The sequence below is a fragment of the Mytilus californianus genome, unplaced genomic scaffold (genome assembly GCF_021869535.1).
Source record: "Mytilus californianus isolate M0D057914Y unplaced genomic scaffold, xbMytCali1.0.p SCAF_8, whole genome shotgun sequence".
Taxonomy (NCBI): Eukaryota; Metazoa; Mollusca; class Bivalvia; order Mytilida; family Mytilidae; genus Mytilus; species Mytilus californianus.
In genome coordinates, this window is record NW_026262734.1 from 112,302,888 (window position 1) to 112,318,294 (window position 15,407).

General features: G+C 35.7%; 1 long non-coding RNA gene across 1 annotated transcript in view; it reads right to left on the bottom strand.

Annotated features, from left to right (window-relative positions):
• Positions 1-212: 212 nt before the first annotated feature.
• LOC127710679 (uncharacterized) overlaps positions 213-15,407 on the bottom strand; it is a 39,081-nt gene continuing 23,886 nt past the window's right edge. Inside the window, exons 2-3 of the long non-coding RNA XR_007986271.1 lie at positions 1,870-1,990; positions 213-409 (exon numbers count right to left, since the gene is read on the bottom strand). This is a non-coding gene — a long non-coding RNA (uncharacterized LOC127710679). The remainder of the gene's footprint in view (positions 410-1,869; positions 1,991-15,407) is intronic.

The window sequence follows — 15,407 nt, forward strand, 5'->3', positions numbered from 1 at the left end:
AACTGTTGGAAATATTTTGGACAACCCTCTTATTTACAATATTATTTGATTAACACCTAGTGATATTTGATGGTATCTTGCATAACATTAATAAAGTCTTTTTTAACAGGCAACTTGAGTTTATTGGCCCCTTATTTATGTACATCTATAGCACATGCATGTACTGCTGATCTGCATATATGATAGCAATATATTCTTATGTTTTCAATCACCCCTTATTTCTTCACTCCATTTTATAAGATAACAATCTTTTTTATTCCATATTTTATTGGTTTTTTAAAATGTATCATTATTTAGACATAAAGACAAAATGAAGCACAGTGAAAAAAGTCTACTCTGTCCTGTAAAGTTTTAGATGTTTTGTCGTTCAATCTTTGACACTTGCATGGAAACACTAAATCTTGATTACCTACAACAGAAATATTATCACTTTTAATAAATAAGTCCAATTCAGTTGCTGAAATTAACATACATGTAATAAGGAAAATGACAAAATTCAATAGACAAGATCAGATCTCCACGTGAAGAATATTCAAAAATATATCAAACATAAAAGCCAAGAACAGTTAGTTTTATTTGCCATTTAAGAACAAATAGGACCATTTTACACAGTCTATATACAGTATTTGTCCATACTTACCGTCGGTGGTTACCATACAATACAGTACTATACACAGTCCATATACAGTATTTGTCCATACTTACCGTCGGTGGTTACCATACAATATAGTACTCCTATACACAGTCTTTATACAGTATTTGTCTATACCTACAGTCGGTGGTTACCATACAATACAGTACTCCATACCTTCTATACTTCTATACACAGTCTATATATAGTATTTGTCCATACCTACCGTCGGTGGTTACCATACAATACAGTACTATACACATTCTATATACAGTATTTGTCCATGCATACTGTCGATGGTTACCATACAATACAGTTCTCCTATACACAGTCTATATACAGTATTTATCCATACCTACCGTCGTTGGTTACCATACAATACAGTACTCCTATACACAGTCTTTATACAGTATTTGTCCATACCTACCGTCGGTGGTTACCATACAATACAAGACTCCTATACACAATCTTTATACAGTATTTGTCCATACCTACCGTCGGTGGTTACCATACAATACAGTACTCCTATACACACTCTATATACAGTATTTGTCCATACTTACCGTCGGTGGTTACCATACAATACTGTTAGAGTATTAGGAGTAAATCATATATGTATGATAAGTAACAAAACTATTTTACGCAACAAATGGTATGAATGAATATTGTATTATTACTTAAAATATTATCATTTTACCCAGTGAATTTTTATTTGGTCTGTTGATTAGTTTTCATTGATAAATTTATCAGGACTGGGTTGAAACTAACCTTCAGATTTTGAAGGCTGTATCAGGTACCAGGATTGTAGTATATAATTTTACTACCTGTTAACCCATGAGTTAATCAATTTTATAAATCAACAAGCTATCAGCTTTACAGGCTAGGTAAAATTGTTCAACGATTGTTTCATTGTTCTTTTTAATAACAAAAATAATACCTGTTTCAGTAGACTGAAAATAATATTATTTTATAAAGGAGGATGTATTTAGATCAAATTGTGACATGAAAATGTCAAGATTCATTCCAAATTATGGACAAATGATAAAGCTATTAATAAAACCAAGTCGTAACCATTGCCTTTCTCTTTTCTATTTACATTATTTATGACTAGGTATTATTGATTACTTTTTTCAACTATTTTCATACTCTTTTGTTTCCTCTACTTTTCTATCAAGGACATAATTGTTTATTGCAAACTAAACATCTGCATATTTAAACTATTCCTGACTATACTCTACCTCAAATTCTGGAAACTGCAAAATTTTTCTTATCATGCTTATGGCATGAATGGTAGCTGAACAATTTCTATTTTTTGGTAATCTGGATTAGTCTTTTGCCACTGTTCTGACCATTCTGGGGCTACATAAAAAAAAAACATGACAGAATTATTAAAATTATTTGTGTAATAATGTTTGTTTACAGTCATGTTCTTAAAAGGACAAAAAATATTTTTAGTTTACAAATAAATAATTGTGATTTTAATATCTTAATATTATAAAAGAAAAGATTCAATTTATATTTTAATTAAAACATGAATGAGCACATATAAATCAACCTTTTACACAGATTTAAATCTATCATCAGTTATTATAATTACTACATGTAGCTATAACTATCATCATCTAATTTTACAAGACAGTATTTATTTTGGTGGCACATCCTGCACAATTAGTATGATATGCCTTAGGTGTCATTTTGATGCAATCACATTGCAGGTGGTTAATGTCTTAGGTTTTTATTAATGAATAAATTACAGTTTAGGCTGACCTGAGGTCAATAGGCATAAACAATGTCATCAAACTATCGGATTTTACTGTAATATAATGATATTGTGACATTTATGGGAAAGAGCATAGGAGTTGGTCATATTGGTCAATAAATTTGAAAGTTTATAACTATGTTAATATTAATTACATAATAATTAAAGTACCTAAAAAATCATTTCAAAGATTGCTCTTACAACATTTTTTAGATCAGAGCCTGTCTGCAATAGATTCAGGGGTAGTCCAAATAATTATGACTTCTTAAAAGGTTATGTTATGTTTTTTTTTCTGCAGTAGGAATACTTCAAAGTAAAAAAAACACATAAAATAGGGTTTCAAGACGTCATTATGATAATAATTTTAACTAATTTGGGATAACAATACATTTAACTTCCTTTGATGTCCGGGGGGTGTACGTTTTGACAATTAATGATTCTTGAAAGTAACAATAATTATTTCTTATTGACTATTGTTACTTTGTGCAGCGAGCGCGATGGCCGATGTGTGGTTCTCGAGTTATTTTTTAAAAAGGGGGAGTGTTTGTTACCTATATCAAATTTACCCAGTTTTGATGCAAGAAAGAATTACAATCTAACGGTCTCACTAATTAGCGACAAGAAGCGACAAGAAGAATAAATTTAGCGACAAGAAGACTATTTAGCGACAAGAAAACTATTTAGCGACAAGAAAACTTAATAAAAAATATTATTAAAACAAGAAATGATTGTAACAGGATGCTGTTACGAAGTCTCCCAAACGAAGCTCCCATGATTCATAATTCCCAGTGTCGCCTGACATTGGACAAAGTCCAGTGAAAATTGGTTTGGTCCAGTAAAGTTAATGCATTAGTGATGCCTGGGGACTAACCCTGTATATCATTCAAATCATCTTGGCATGACAAACAAGAATATATATGGTTTAGGGGGTGGGGATCTTGACCATTTACAAGATACTAGAATATTGCGGGTGGGGGGAACCCCTGGGGACTGACCCTATACATCATTGAAATGTTCGAGAAACGACGAACTGGAATATATATGGTCTAGGGGTGGGGATCTCGACCATTTACAAGATATTAGAACATTAGGGGTGGGGGGAACCCAGTGGGGACTGACCGTATACGTCATTCAAATGTTCGAGACATGATGAACAGGAATATATATGGTTTAGGGGTGGGGATCTCGACCATTTACAAGATATTAGAACTTTCTCAAATGGCAGGAGGTTCGGATGACCCTGGGGACTAACCCTGTATATCATTCAAACCATCTTGGTATGACAAACCAGAATATATATGGTTTAGGGGTGGGGATCTTGACCACTTACAAGATATTAGAACTTTCTTAAATAGAAGGGGCTGGGGTGACCCCTGGGGACTAACCCTGTATATCATTCAAACCATTTTCGCATGACAAACCAGAATATATATGGTTTAGGGGTGGGGATCGCGACCACTTACAAGATATTAGAACTTTCTTAAATGGCAGGGGGTGGGGGTGACCCCTGGGGACTAACCCTGTATTTCATTTGATGTGCTTTATCATGACAAACCAGAATATATATGGTTTAGGGGTGGGGATCTCGACCATTTACAAGATATTAGAACTTTCTCAAATGGCAGGGGGTCGGGATACTCCTGGGGACTAACCCTGCATATCATTCAAACCATCATAGCATGACAAACCAGAATATATATGGTTTAGGGGTGGGGATCTTAACCACTTACATTAAAACTTTCTTAAATGACAGGGGGTGGGGGTGACCCCTGGGGACTAACCCTGTATTTCATTTGATGTGCTTTATCATGACAAACCAGAATATATATGGTTTAGGGGTGGGGAACTCAACCATTTACAAGATATTAGAACTTTCTTAAATAGAAGGGGCTGGGGGTGACCCCTGGGGACTTACCCTGTATATCATTCAAACCATCTTCGCATGACAAACCAGAATATATATGGTTTAGGGGTGGGGATCTTAACCACTTACATTAGAACTTTCTTAAATGGCAGGGGGTGGGGGTGACCCCTGAGGACTAACCCTGTATTTCATTTGATGTGCTTTATCATGACAAACCAGAATATATATGGTTTAGGGGTGGGGATCTCGACCATTTACAAGATATTAGAACTTTCTCAAATGGCAGGGGGTCGGGATGACCCCTGGGGACTAACCCTGTATATCATTAAAACCTTCTTAGCATGACAAACCAGAATATATATGGTTTAGGGGTGGGGATCTTGACCATTTACAAGATATTAGAACTTTCTCAAATGGCAGGGGGTCGGGATGACCCCTGGGGACTAACCCTGTATATCATTCAAACCATCTTAGCATGACAAACCAGAATATATATGGTTTAGGGATGGAGATCTCGACCATTTACAAGATATTAGAACTTTCTCAAATGGCAGGGGGTCGGGATGACCCCTGGGGACTAACCCTGTATATCATTCAAACTATCTTAGCATGACAAACCAGAATATATATGGTTTAGGGGTGGGGATCTTGACCACTTACAAAGATATTAGAACTTTCTTAAATGGTATGGGGTGGGGGTGACCCCTGGGGACTAACCCTGTATTTCATTTCATGTGCTTTATCATGACAAACCAGAATATATATGGTTTAGGGGTGGGGATCTCGACCATTTACAAGATATTAGAACTTTCTCAAATGGCAGGGGGTCGGGATGACCCCTGGGGACTAACCCTGTATATCATTCAAACCATCTTAGCATGACAAACCAGAATATATATGGTTTAGGGGTGGGGATCTTGGCCATTTTCAAGATATTAGAACTTTCTCAAATGGCAGGGGGTCGGGATGACCCCTGGGGACTAACCCTGTATATCATTCAAACCGTCTTAGCATGACAAACCAGAATATATATGGTTTAGGGGTGGGAATCTTGACCACTTACAAGGTATTAGAACTTTCTTAAATGGCAGGGGGTGGGGATGACCCCTGGGGACTAACCCTGTATTTCATTTAATAGGTTTTATCATTTAGAACATTTTCAATTAAAAAGATTGTGTCTATCACAAACGGTTTTCAATTTATAATCATTTGAAAATTAAAAAAAATAAAATCCCATAGGGTTCTATAGTAAAACCCTCTTTTCTTTTTGCCCCTCAAAGTACCCCTTTATAAACCCTATTGCACAAACAAAACCCTGATTGCACCACTAGACATGTTAGTCTAACATATTGTGAAACCCTAAGTTAATCTGACAAGCGGTTTTGGAGAACGGGTGCGGACAAGTTCAAATTTAAAAGCGGCGGAAGAGGAAGAGGAAGAGGAAGAGGAAGAAGAATAATAATAAGAACTGAGCAAAAACGATAAGTCTTCCCAAACTTCGTTTGGGAGACTTAATAAATATATTAAAAAAATATGCATTGACATTTTTATTTTAATATACGGAAAGTAAAGTGATTTTCATTTTTTTTTTAAATATATTGATAGATATTGATAAATATAGAAATTTTCCTGTCATAGTATGTTATTAATTTTTACATGTTCTTGTGTTTTAGAACAATAATATATTCATTTTATAAATTTTTTAACACTCTCTTTGTCTAAAATATAATAAACTGACTGCATGCAAAATGCATTATACGTGAATCAGTGTCCAGAAAAGATAATGTTACTAAAACGTGAATATTTTATTTGGGTATTGACTTATCAAACGATATGTATGATGTTTATGCATAGTTTAAAGTTGATTGAAGATTAAAGGTAATTAACGACAATGTTGAGTGTTCAACAGTTGCTCACTATTTACAATTATTGTATATTCCGGCGCGTGTAGTTGTCATAGTCTGACGCGTGTACAAAGTTATAGGTGTTAATTGAATGTTATTGTAGCAATACAATAAGGGACACACGTCCGTTACTCCAACCAATTTGTTCATCCTTAAGCGTCATTATGCTTCTATGAAAAGAAGTAATTCTTACAAGAAAATAATCAGCTGGTTCGAAAAAAATGCCTGGCCATTCATTCTCTTGAAACCATGAATAAAGCAATAGCAGAATACATAGGTACCTATCCTATTAAACAAACAAAATATTGCTGATGATATATGCAAGCTGTCATCAATATTAATTCTTTGAAAGAAATTGTTCAGATCACAGGCAAACCTCCAAATGTTATCTTGACTCATTAATTTCTTCATCTATCAATATAATAAAAAAAAAAAATGAAATCTCTTTATTGCTGTCAATGCATATTTTTTTTAATATATTTGTTCTAATAATATTTTTTTTAAGTTTTCTTGTCGCTAAATAGTCTTCTTGTCGCTAAATTTATTCTTCTTGTCGCTTCTTGACGTTTCTTGTCGCTTCTTGTCGCTTCTTGACGCTTCTTGTCGTTAATTAGTGAGACCCCAATCTAACCATAAACTCGATAAGGGGTCAACAGCTAATCATCGCTGGGGACGTCATCGCTGAGCACGTTAGTCCACGGAGAGGACGCTAAGGAGAGATAACTGTGTCGGTATTATATATTTAAGATGTATCATAGTTATCTTGCTTTAGATAAGCTTATAACAAGAGATTTTAACATGTTTGAAGTAACATGAGATTTTATAACATTTTTTAAATAACTCTCTAAATAAAGTTTCCATGAGACAGCAACCAAAATGTAATCGAAAAAGATGTTATGTAACATTTAAAATTACAAGGAAAGAAAACAAATATATACTGTCTTTACACTTGACAGCGATTTCAGCATAAATTTGCAAGCTTTTGTAAATCTTCTTCTTCTTCTAAAACAATTATAATTCTCAATATAATTTTTAAATGTATATTTTGAAATCGTCCTTTGGCAAAAATATCTGAACAATCTTATAGTATGTCCTCATATACCATATACAATGTACAGACAACTACCTGCGCGATGATCTATTTTTTATGCCAAAAAAATCAATCAGGGTAGACAACATTATGACTTTTTTTCTACAAGTATTTGAAACATTCCTGAGCTTGATTTGTTATTTTAATTTCGACTGAAAGGTCAATACCGCTAATAGAAGGTATGCACCCATGGATTTTCACTAAACACTCAATCAATGTTCATCAGATGTATGCTATCCAAACGTCCTGAGCGTGGATTTATTGAGAGGACTACTGTTTTTTTTTTTTGGTTATAATTTTCAGTAATAGAATGTTCATAGCAGGGATGCATATTCAACATCCTGAGTTTTGATTTTTCTGATGTCCACTGAAAAGTTCTGTTATGGCTATAAAAGGTGCGCCTTTCCAACGTCCTGAGCGTGGATTTATTCTGATGTACTTTAAAAATTGATTATAAAGTCATATACTGAGAATATAAAAAAGAAGATGTGGTATGATTGCCAATGAGACAACTCTCCACAACAGACCAAATGACACAGAAATTAACAGTTATAGGTCATCGTAAAGCTTTAAACAATGAGAAAAAGCCCATACCGCATAGTCAGCTGTAAAAGGCCCCGAAATCACAAATGTAAAACAATTCAAACGAGAAAACTTAGGGCCTTATTAATGTACAAAAAGATTCTGCTATCGACTGGTAAGTCATGATATGGTCATAGAAAATATATATACATCCAACGTCCTGAGCGTGGGTTTATTTTGTTGTCCACTAAAAAGTCATATAATGGTCATACAAGTTTGTACATCCAACGTCCTGGGCGTAAAGTCGTATTAATATGCTCATAGAAGGTATGTATATCCAACGTCCTGAGCTTGGATTAATTCTGATGGCCACTAAAAAGTCATATAATGGTCATACAAGTTTGTACATCCAACGTCCTGGGCGTAGATTAATTCTGATGTCCACTAAAAGTCATATGATGGTCATAAAAAATTGGCAAATCCAACGTCCTGAGCGTGGATTAATTCTGATGGCCACTGAAAAGTCATATAATGGTCATAGAAGATTGGCACATCCAACGTCCTGATCGTGGATTAATTCTGATGGCCACTAAAAAGTCATAAAATGGTTTTAGCAGATTGGCATATCCAACGTCCTGAGCGTGGATTAATTCTGATGGCCACTAAAAAGTCATAAAATAGTCATAGTAGATTCTCACATCCAACGTCCTGAGCGTGGATTAATTCTGATGGCCACTAAAAAGCCATATAATGGTCATAGAAGATTGGCACATCCAACGTCCTGAGCGTGGATTAATTCTGATGGCCACTAAAAAGTCATATAATGGTCAAAGAAGATTGTCACATCCAACGTCCTGAGCGTGCATTAATTCTGATGGCCACTAAAATGTCATAAAATGGTCATAGCAGATTGGCACATCCAACGTCCTGATCGTGGATTAATTCTGATGGCCACTAAAAAGTCATAAAATGGTTTTAGCAGATAAGCATATCCAACGTCCTGAGCGTGGATTAATTCTGATAGCCACTAAAAAGTCATAAAATAGTCATAGTAGATTCTCACATCCAACGTCCTGAGCGTGGATTAATTCTGATGGCCACTAAAAAGCCATATAATGGTCATAGAAGATTGGCACATCCAACGTCCTGAGCGTGGATTAATTCTGATGGCAACTAAAAAGTCATATAATGGTCAAAGAAGATTGGCACATCCAACGTCCTGAGCGTGAATTAATTCTGATGGCCACTAAAATGTCATAAAATGGTCAAAGCAGATTGGCACATCCAACGTCCTGAGCGTGGATTAATTCTGATGGCCACTTAAAAGTCATATAATGGTCATAGAAGATTGGCACATCCAACGTCCTGAGCGTGGATTAATTCTGATGGCCACTAAAAAGTCTTATAATGGCCATAGAAGATTGGCACATCCAACGTCCTGAGCGTGGATTAATTCTGATGGCCACTAAAAAGTCACAAAACGGTCATAGCAGATTGGCACATCCAACGTCCTGAGCGTGGATTAATTCTAATGGTCATAGAAGATTGGCACATCCAACGTCCTGAGCGTGGATTAATTCTGATGGCCACTAAAAAGTCATATAATGGTCATAGCAGATTGGCACATCCAACGTCCTGGGCATGGATTAATTCTGATGGCCACTAAAAAGTCATACAATGGTCATAGAAGATTGGCACATCCAAAGTCCTGAGCGTGGATTATTTCTGATGGCCACTAAAAAGTCATAAAATAGTCATAGCAGATTGGCACATCCAACGTCTTGAGCGTGGATTAATTCTGATGGCCACTAAAAAGTCATATAATGGTCATAGAAGATTGGCACATCCAACGTCCTGAGCGTGGATTAATTCTGATGGCCACTAAAAAGTCATAAAATGGTCATAGCAGATTGGCAAATCCAACGTCCTGAGCGTGGATTAATTCTGATGGCCACTAAAAAGTCATATAATGGTCATAGCAGATTGGCACATCCAACGTCCTGAGCGTGGATTAATTCTGATGGCCACAAAAAAGTCATTTAATGGTCATAGCAGATTGGCACATCCAACGTCCTGAGCGTGGATTAATTCTGATGGCCACTAAAAAGTCATAAAATGGTCATAGCGGATTGGCACATCCAACGTCCTGAGCGTGGATTAATTCTGATGGCCACTAAAAAGTCATATAATGGTCATAGAAGATTGGCACATCCAACGTCCTGAGCGTGGATTAATTCTGATGGCCATTAAAAAGTCATATAATGGTCATAGAAGATTGGCACATCCAACGTCCTGAGCGTGGATTATTTCTGATGGCTACTAAAAAGTCATATAATGGTCATAGCAGATTGGCACATCCAACGTCCTGAGCATGGATTAATTCTGAGGGCCACTAAAAAGTCATAAAATGGTCATAGAAGATTGGCACATCCAACGTCCTGAGCGTGGATTAATTCTGATGGCCACTAAAAGTCATATAGTGGTCATAGAAGATTGGCACATCCAACGTCCTGAGCGTGGATTAATTCTGATGGCCACTACAAAGTCATATAATGGTCATAGAAGATTGGCACATCCAACGTCCTGAGCGTGGATTAATTCTGATGGCAACTAAAAAGTCATATAATGGTCAAAGAAGATTGGCACATCCAACGTCCTGAGCGTGCATTAATTCTGATGGCCACTACAAAGTCATATAATGGTCATAGAAGATTGGCACATCCAACGTCCTGAGCGTAGATTAATTCTGATGGCAACTAAAAAGTCATATAATGGTCATAGCAGATTGGCACATCCAACGTCCTGAGCGTGGATTAATTCTGATGGCCACTAAAAAGTCATATAATGGTCATAGCAGATTGGCACATCCAACGTCCTGAGCGTGGATTAATTCTGATGGCCACTAAAAAGTCATAAAATGGTCATAGCAGGTTGGCACATCCAACGTCCTGAGCGTGGATTAATTCTGATGGCCACTAAAAATTCATATAATGGTCATAGAAGATTGGCACATCCAACGTCCTGAGCGTGGATTAATTCTGATGGCCACTAAAAAGTCTTATAATGGTCATAGAAGATTGGCAAATCCAACGTCCTGAGCGTGGATTAATTCTGATGGCCACTAAAAAGTCATAAAACGGTCATAGCAGATTGGCACATCCAACGTCCTGAGCGTGGATTAATTCTAATGGTCATAGAAGATTGGCACATCCAACGTCCTGAGCGTGGATTAATTCTGATGGCCACTAAAAAGTCATATAATGGTCATAGCAGATTGGCACATCCAACGTCCTGGGATTGGATTAATTCTGATGGCCACTAAAAAGTCATAAAATGGTCATAGAAGATTGGCACATCCAACGTCCTGAGCGTGGATTAATTCTGATGGCCACTAAAAAGTCATAAAATAGTCATAGCAGATTGGCACATCCAACGTCCTGAGCGTGGATTAATTCTGATGGCCACTAAAAAGTCATATAATGGTCATAAAAGATTGGCACACCCAACGTCCTGAGCGTGGATTAATTCTGATGGCCACTAAAAAGTCACAAAATGGTCATAGAAGATTGGCAAATCCAACGTCCTGAGCGTGGATTAATTCTGATGGCCACTAATAAGTCATATAATGGTCATAGCAGATTGGCACATCCAACGTCCTGAGCGTGGATTAATTCTGATGGCAACTAAAAAGTCATATAATGGTCATAGCAGATTGGCACATCCAACGTCCTGAGCGTGGATTAATTCTGATGGCCACTAAAAAGTCATAAAATGGTCATAGCAGATTGGCACATCCAACGTCCTGAGGGTGGATTAATTCTGATGGCCACTACAAAGTCATATAATGGTCATAGAAGATTGGCACATCCAACGTCCTGAGCGTAGATTAATTCTGATGGCCACTAAAAAGTCATATAATGGTCATAGCAGATTGGCACATCCAACGTCCTGAGCGTGGATTGATTCTGATGGCCACTAAAAAGTCATATAATGGTCATAGAAGATTGGCACATCCAACGTCCTAAGCGTGGATTAATTCTGATGGCCACTAAAAAGTCTTATAATGGTCATAGAAGATTGGCACATCCAACGTCCTGAGCGTGGATTAATTCTGATGGCCACTAAAAAGTCATATAATGGTCATAGCAGATTGGCACATCCAACGTCCTGAGCGTGGATTAATTCTGATGGCCACTAAAAAGTCAGTATAATGGTCATAGAAGATTGGCACATCCAACGTCCTGAGCGTGGATTAATTCTAATGGTCATAGAAGATTGGCACATCCAACGTCCTGAGCGAGGATTAATTCTGATGGCCACTAAAAAGTCATATAATGGTCATAGCAGATTGGCAAATCCAACGTTCTGAGCGTGGATTAATTCTGATGGCCACTAAAAAGTCATATAATGGTCATAGAAGATTGGCACATCCAACGTCCTGAGCGTGGATTAATTCCGATGGTCACTAAAAAGTCATATAATGGTCATAACAGATTGGCACATCCAACGTCCTAAGCGTGGATTAATTCTGATGGCCACTAAAAAGTCATTTAACGGTCAAAGCAGATTGGCACATCCAACGTCATGAGCGTAGATTAATTCTGATGGCCACTAAAAAGTCATATAATGGTCATAGAAGATTGGCACATCCATCGTCCGGAGCGTGGATTAATTCTGATGTCCACTAAAAAGTCATATAATGGTCATAGAAGATTGGCACATCCAACGTCCTGAGCGTGGATTAATTCTGATGGCCACTAAAAAGTCATATAATGGTCATAGAAGATTGGCACATCCAACGTCCTGAGCGTGGATTAATTCTGATGGCCACTAAAAAGTCATATAATGGTCATAGCAGATTGGCACATCCAACGTCCTGAGCGTGGATTAATTCTGATGGCCACTAAAAAGTCATATAATGGTCATAGAAGATTGGCACATCCAACGTCCTGAGCGTGGATTATTCTGATGGCCACTAAAAAGTCATAAAATGGTCATAGCAGATTGGCACATGCAACGTCCTGAGCGTGGATGTATTCTGATGTTCAATGATAAGTAATGCGTATTGATCCTCAATTTTTTATTCAAACTCATAGACAAGGTAATTTCGGCTCAAAATGGTCTTAAATATATATTTCTCTTTCATCAAAAGTTCCATTTCTGCAAATTTGTTGGTCAGTTTAAGTAAACAATGACATCAAAAGCACTATTTTGTGTCAGAGTAGGGCTACTTTTACATACGTTCTAAATTGGAGAGTGAATTGGCGGTTTATCAGAAGTCTTGTATTTTTTTTTATTATTAATCCTTGGTCATTTTGTAGTTTTAGAAAAAACTATCTGAGCATAATTCGACTTCACAGCTCAATTTAAACTGGCTGTAATGTATGACTTTAATAGAAAATACATGAAATTTAATATCAGACTACAGCAACAGAAACTTTCAATCAAGATCAATTTTGGTTGATTTTTCCTTGTTTGTTTTACTGCTTTAAAGACTTTGCACAACCTTAACAATGCCTTTAGTATAAAAAAATAAAGGTATTGAAGTGTCCAGGAATTTTGACCCCCTTTTTTCATCAGGTGTCAGTAATGGACTTTTAATTTATCATTAATTCGGTTATGACCATGAAACAATTTTTTTATTACATATCGGTCAATAATTTTAAGTAGAAAACTTTCATTTAAGACAATTTATGGGATTGGGGTGTGTTTATGCAATATTTACATTAGGCTATGCTATTTACCACATACATGGAATGATGCAAAGATAAAACGGGTAAAAATCAAATAATTTCATTAAATCTTCATTGCGACAATTTTTTGGAGGTAGTACACAAGCTTTGTTTTAATGTTTAATACCTCAGAAACAACTTTGGAGGGAGTGAATTTGTGGTCTGACACCTAAACAGCAGTAACCATGGTAACAGTGAAAACTAATAAAACACAATCGGTAACAATCACATATATATTTTTTTGAGTGAGTTTAATTCGAAATGTCACGGTTTTATTTTTTACAGAGTTCAAAGGCAAACTCATGCATCTTTCATAAAAAAACGGAATACAGAAATTATTTCATTACGGATCACATGTGCTTGGAGAATGGACCCCCTTTTTCTGAACTTTTTTTTAAAGTAAATATTCTTAAAAATTTAACAATTTCCATTTATTTAATGTGTTTTATATATATAAAATATATGATAGCGGCAATAAGTGAAATTAGGCATTAGGCTTAAATCCTAGGCAATAAGCTAACGCCTAGGCAGTAAGCCTATTGCCTAAAAATGTTAGGTACAAAATGTATTAGTCTTAAATCCTAGGATTTAAACTTAAATCCTGAAAATGATGTCCAGGCATTAATGTTAATGCCTGAAATGAAAATGATAGTAAATAAAAAGAAATTTATTGAAAGTTAAAATTCATTTGGTACATGATAAAATAATAAGAACTAAAGTTTTTAAATGTCAATTACCTGAAATAAAATCATCAGTAAAATATTGATAACAAAAGTCATTGAATAAAACTTTTAAAATATATGTAAACTTGTTGGAAAGTTGTTTCATTGGCAATCATACCACATCTCTTTATTTTAATATGGATAGAAAATTGTCTGGGAATTTATTTGTTATTAGCATTAATTCGAATATAGCCAAAGCTGTAAATTCACGACCTTAATGACCTTGCTGTTTATGTTGCACATCAAATATTGTGAAAACATCAATTAAAGAAAAGAGAAGCCACCTTTGAAAAGCACATTTTTCGTTCTGTAAGAGCTCTTACAATATAAAATTTTGTTATGTGATCTTTGTTCACAATAAGACAATATAATTTCCATATATATGACTTTGATTGAAAATCCATTAAATCAACCCATCCTCTTTTGTATAACTCCGGTGCTTTGCTTTTGCGCCAATTGGCATTTCATTTGCGCCAAAACATTATTCCATTTGCGCCACAAACCATATTTCAATTGCGCCAAAATAAAAACATTTCATTTGCGCCAATAATAAAGGTAAATACAGGTAAATAGTAGAAAAAATAGTTTTATTCAAAAGAGAATTTTAAGAATAACAGTTTTTGATTGCATAATAAAACATATTCATCCGAAATCAGTTATCGTAACCATAATGAAAACAATATAAAATGAAAAGTTCTTATAAAAGACTTTTCATAATAATGTTAGAACACAGTTCTGTTATAAATTCACGAGATCATAAAACTTAAAAGAAAGCACTATATACACTGGGATAAAACCAAAAGTTTGTTCTGACACAAGACTTGTTAGAAACGGCTCGGATGTACTCCTGTACGTTGGATAACCGATATGTGTGGTCATAAAAATGTGTTTCCTCTATATACAAATAATGAGATGTGGTATGATTGCCAGTAAGACAACTATCCACCAAAGTTAAAATGAAGTGGATGAAAGCAATGATAGGCAACCGTACGGCCTTCAAAAAAAAAAAAAAACATAGCGTATAGTCGGCTAGAAACAGCCCCGACTTGAAACAAGTTGCTTTCTTTAAAAAAAGAAAAGCAATACGTGAACCCAAGACCGCTGACTGGTCACCAAAAAATTGTTGCTGAATTTTTGTTTGCTTTTGAATTGAAATAATTGACTGTGAATAGAATAAGATAAT